Here is a 6,097-nt window from a genome sequence, read left to right as displayed (position 1 = left end):
ACTTTGGCAAGAAGGAATTACTTACACTTCATTCAGTGTTGTACTCCATCCTGTGACTGGTTTGTTTTGTGTAACTTAATACAATTTAAGATGGTCCTAATATGTACTAATTTAGGCATTTTATAAGCCTTGGACGTGAATGTTAAATTTCAGTCCAATTCTCCATGTTAGGAAAAGGGAGAAGAGATTCACCTGATACTCCATACGTTAGATCAATTATCTGTTGTAATTTCAGGTACAATAGAATTTACAGGATTATGTTTCAAATCTATCTTACAGGGTGTTATGAAAATGAGTCTGTTGAAAATACATTCTCAGTTATAATGGTGTCAGTCACTCCCATAAGCATTCTTCTGTGGGAATTGACTCACTGCCCTCAATCTGCTTCTATGATAGCGTGCCCTGGGGTGTAACAGTGGTACCCTCTTGCGACCTAAATCGGATAATTGTGTCTTTCACACATGCACATCTTCAATCTCTCTGAAGGCAGACAGAAGGAACACTTGGTGAGGTGAGGCCAGATAGGAATCATCGAGCTACTGTATTTCAGAGTAAGCTGAAAATAATGAACAGCTGTTATGACTGGGCTCAATTAATTCAATCCGTACAATTTATCTTCATGTCATAATACACTGGTGGAGATCTTGTGGTTTGGTAGCACTGTGGAGGGGGAATATGAGGTTTGGCAGAAATTGGGAATGAAATGTAACTGTTTTAATAAATGTAAATGTGCATATAAACACAACGCAGTTCATAGGTTTGTGTCAAAAATCATCTCATAAAGCATATCAAAAGTACATGCTTATTGACACTATTTCCATGTGAGTGCTTGCGATGTGGTAGTGGCAGAGAGCTGCATATCTCCAGTCCAAGAATTTAGAAAGCAATTAGTGTTTCAGCCTGTGCAGCTATGAAAAGCTGTTTGATTGCCTTCAGAGGTTGGAGAAAAATTTCCAAGAGTGTTTCCGAAATTGGCCGAAGGCTTTTTGCTCTCGTATTTTTGCCTCTCCCAGAAGATGAAGTTACTCGGTGGGTGGGGGGGCGGGGGTGTGGCGGGGGCGGTCATTGTGGAGGGGTTGTTGATGGTATGTGTAAGTTGCACCATGCTGGGATGGGACAGGCTTGACTATCCATTTTCATGTATTCAAACTCCATTTCCTATCCATCACCAAGACAACTCATTTCCATTTCTGCAACATTGCACACCTCTGTCCTTACCTCATCCTCCTTGGTTTCAAGGGAATAAGGTATCCACCAAAGGAAAAAAAATCCCAAATTACCAAAATAGAAATAGGGCAGATGTTGTTTTCTTGCAAGAAACCAAACAATGTGATTGAATCAACTAAACTGAAAAGCGAATGAGTGGGTGAGGAGCCCCTTTCAAACTTCATAAAGGACAAAATTACAAATAGCTTTTTACAGATAACAATCAGCTGCCAGATTGTCAAGGATATTTTGGACGGGAAAATAATTTAATTTCCAATAAGGTCAGTCCAGATAATTTGCAGTTGTTTTTTTACAAGGCAGTCCTCTTGTGCTTGGGCATAAGAGGGTTTCAACCAGATTTTGGAATACCACTCAATTGGAAAGCATAAATTTGTGTACAGGTACAATTACAAATTCGCAAATTGTGCAGCACGTGGATAGGGAAAGACATCAAATCAATAAGTGCCCAGAAATTTCAGTTTCCCATGCAAAGAGACTTCATTTTTATCTTCACTACTGTCGAAACACCGCTCCCGAGGCATTCCTCTAATCAATTCGACCTGACACCGTATTGGTAAAGAACTGAGGCTTTATTGTTCACAGATAGCAAAGGAGACAAATATCATCAAGCAATAACTAACAACCCCAAACTCGGAATATATTCCCATTCTAGGATTGGGCAGCCGGCACGGATGATACTCTACGTCTTCTTCCAATGGCATCTCGGTCTTGCTTCACCTGAGAACTACATCGGGTAAGGCTCCAGCCACCATTTACAACTCCTAGAAGTATCTTGCTCTCAGAAGGATTACACAGGGTTCAGCTCCGGTCAGCATTTACGTCCCCTGGAAGTATCTAGACCTTGATGGTTCTGACTGCAAGTCTAATGGCTAAAAGCCAGCCTTTTATCCCTTATTTCTGTCTTATGGAATGTGCAGTTTTGCACGTACTGTCTTGCAGCTGGTGAGTTAAACAAGAGAAGCATTTCCTCTTCTAATTGTGTAAATGCAGCCATAGTATTTGTAGAAGAGGTACAAAGGTCATCCTACAGCCGTTACAGTATTGTGCAGAAGCAGTACATGCGTTATCCTAAACAAACTGTTGTAGCGGTTTCTAAAATGTCTGCAGGTTTTCTGTTATCTGACCGCCTTGCTCTGTTGGAAGGGTCAGTAGTTTTCCATGCTGCTACTTCATTATACTTTCGCCCACTGCCTGGTTCTGCTACTTAATCTTAGCCTTTAACTCGTTTACAGCTGATTGCTTATTTAATAGATTCTTAGCTTATTTGATAGATTCTTATAGTATCTACCAAATACTATTAGCTGACCTCTGAATGCTTAATAGATTGGTTAATAAACAGGGTAATTCCCTATCTTGGATCACACTCTAATTTTTCTAGTTGTAGTTGGCATGTACCTGAATTTTCTTCACTTTTTGTATTTGTATGACCTGAGAAGACCCGCTCTTTTGTTTCTGAGGGTGTGTTGTCTGCTTCAAAACCTTTGCTTGGTCAGTTGTCGGTACATAATAGTGATCCATTGATGACTACCAATTTTCCTTCCTCCTACCGCAAACACATATCCAGTGCATTGCTGCTTATATTGTAACTAAATGGAGTTGGGAATCAAATCCACATACTATCATGCTGTGCTTATATATGTTAGTGTTTCTACTGTGCCACCCGTGGGTCCCAAAGTTAAAGTGGTAGGTCACATGCTTTCGACTGCTGACAACTTAATGAGGTATATTTTCAGACTGCCTGTCGGCAGGACTGTGAATCAGAGAATCTGGCATGGAAGTCAGGAAGCCCAATTTGTGGCACTCCTGATTTTCTAGCCATTAATTTTTATGTCTAATGTCACTACGGGATTTAATTGAAGTTTGAACAAGAAAATGGGCCGACAGGATAGCTGCAAGGCATTTCAGAGGATGTGTAACAGCCAGTATGAAACAGAAAAGACAAGTAGCTATGACGAATGGAAACTTTTCAGGATGAAGCTGTGTAATGCATATTGTAAGTGTGCTGTTTTCCAAATACCAGTAGCACGTTTGCCTCTAATAAGAATAATTCTAGGTGGGTGACGAGTGCAGGTGGATAGAAAAAAACCTTTGCAGGTAAATCTCCCCTGACTCAGCTATTCTAAAGGAGCAGTATTATGGTAGAGGTATCAATCATTTAAACGAGAAAAGGGTCTGCTTCATGTAGGTTGCTTTGGAGACATAACGACACCATGTATTCATATGTGCAGTTCTGTAAAAGCCTAAGCAGTGCACCCAATATCTTGAGCCTGGAGTATTTTACAGAAGAAAATTAAGGGAAGATTAGCTTCTCATAATTATGTACAGGAAGCAACCCTTAACCTTTTTAAAAAGCCTTGAAAAAAATAGTTTCCTATAAGAATAAGACACAGGTGTTAAAATTCTCCAAAAAACGTGGAGGTGAATTTGGTATGGGTGTCAATAGCATTGAGGGAGCCCCAAACTAGGTTTACAATTCAAAATCTATCAGAGTTTACTGAACATCACCTTTGTGTTGCAGTCTCTTATATAATGCAGTTGGACTTTCCACGAAGGACTGCCATGATCAGTTTCTGGAACACATTTCCAAAATCAATCCCACCTATTATATCCGACTCTTAAATTACCCAATACTAAAACTAGAACTATTTCCATCTTCTCATTTTATATTGAACAGAATTAACATTGGAAGGAATCCTCACCAAGGGTTTATTTTTGAATGGGATGGCATGTTAGTCACACAGCCATCAGACAATGTCCCTGCATTGTCTTAAAATGGCCTTCAGCTGACTCTGGAGACCAGAATGGATGACATCCAAAGGCAGCAAGGAGGAGAATGGCTATCTTTGCACAAGTATGTGCAGCACATTTGCTGCAGAGACAAAATGCTGCAATGGCTATGCCCTATGATTTGGGAAGATATTTTACAATGTACTCGAGTTCCAATGAATGTGGTTGAAATCATTTTCACCAACCAGACTGTTCAGAATCTGGCCTTTGACACTTATCTCTCCTGTGTGTTTTGGTATTTCCAGGGGAAAAGAGGGAGAAGAAAGACAACAATACTTGTTCATTTTGGCTGATACGTTCCTGTTACCTGTGTTAGCTTGGCGGAGGATCCTACTATGTGGGAGATGGCCTCCTGTTGTCTGAAGTATAGTCCAGAGTCTATTCCCAGCATGCGCTTTATTTCTGCTTTTGGTTGTGTTTGCTTTCTTGTGCCGTTGCAGTTTGTTCCTGCTAAATTGCTACCTCCTGCAGTCGTTGGAGGATGATGGCATCCCATTCTGTTGACCTGAAGATGAAAGAAATAATAAGACATATGAGAAAAATCTCTCTTTTCTCTTTTTCTTTTTCTCTTTCTCCCTTTCTCTCTCTTTTTTCTTTCTCTCTTTCTCTTTTTTTCTTTCTCTTTCCTTTCTCTTTTTCTTTTTCTTTCTCTCTCTCCTCTCTTTTTCTTTTTCTCTCTCCTCTCTCTTTCCCTTTTTCTCTTTCTCCCTTTCTTTCTCTCTCTTTTCAACAAAAAATTATCATATGTAAATATTATTGGTCCATGAAGAGCATGAATATATTTCTGTAGAATCTAACAACATATGAGATTATTACAGGAAAAATAATAAAACATGGTTTCATAAAATAATGGAAAATGTAACACTCACCAGAATCAGAGGGGTGGGGGTGGGGGGGATGGGTGGTGTTGGTCTTGAATCTCTTTTACACTGCTGCAATAATGTGATCACCTTTTTTCAGTTGATGGTGAGATATTTTCTTTGGACAGATCAGTAGCATCAAAATCTTTTTTGTTATCCTTGTTTTGAATTCATGCCTTTTTTTTATCCTGCAACACTTCAAACATCATTAATACAATTCTCATTGCCTAATCCTGTGCAAGTAATATTCACTACTTAAACTCATTTTTTTGCAGTAATTTTCCATCCATTTTCATGTTTATAATAATGTACCATCTTGCTTTATTTGGACAGAGAAAATTACATTGTGATTTACTGACCAGAACTTTAAGAAAAGAAAGAAATACTTGCATTTATATGGTGCCTTTCACGATCTCGAGACTTCCCAATGCACTTTACAGCCAATTAAGTACATTTTTTGAAGTCGAGTCACTGTTGTAATGTAGGAAACACAGCAGCCAATGTGCGCACAGTAAGCTCCCACAAACAGCAATGTGATAGAAACCAGATAATCTTTTTTTAGGTGTTGTTTGAGGGATAAATATTGGCCAGGACACCTGGGAGAACTCCCTTACTCTTCTTCGAAATAGTGCCATGGCATCTTTTCACCTGAGAGGGCAGACGGGGCCTCGGTTTAACATCTGATCTAAAGGATGGCAACTCTGACTCCCTCGGTACTGTATTGGAGTGTCTGCCTGGATAATGTGCTCAAGTCTCTGGAGTGGGACTCAAACTCATGACCTTCTGACTGAGGCGAGAGTGCTAGCAACTGAACCATGGCTTAAATGCAGTGTGGTAAAATGTTGGTTTACATTCTCTTTTTCAGTGCTATTTTTAACTGTTTATTCCCCAGCGCAAAATTAGCCATTTGGCATGACTCTGTTAAATAATATGATGACACTGAATATATTCACCATGGAATTTTCAATTAGGTCTTATTGGCAGATTGTGTAGAAACTGATGGCAGGTTTTTTTCTGTATAAGTGTCGAAATTCCACCCACGGTGCCTTTCAACCTGACACCTGCAAAATAATCCGCAGTGTGTTGTCACAAATTAAATTCTATAAACACAAAATCAGATTATATTAACTTGCAAATTTTCCCCAATTATATTCAGTGATCATCTCACAGCTGCCTTTATGCTATTTACATAACTGCCAATTGCAAACCCATCATTCTTGCTC

The sequence above is a fragment of the Heptranchias perlo genome, chromosome 6 (assembly GCF_035084215.1).
Source record: "Heptranchias perlo isolate sHepPer1 chromosome 6, sHepPer1.hap1, whole genome shotgun sequence".
In the NCBI taxonomy this organism is placed as follows: domain Eukaryota; kingdom Metazoa; phylum Chordata; class Chondrichthyes; order Hexanchiformes; family Hexanchidae; genus Heptranchias; species Heptranchias perlo.
Note: the sequence above shows the minus strand (reverse complement) of the source record.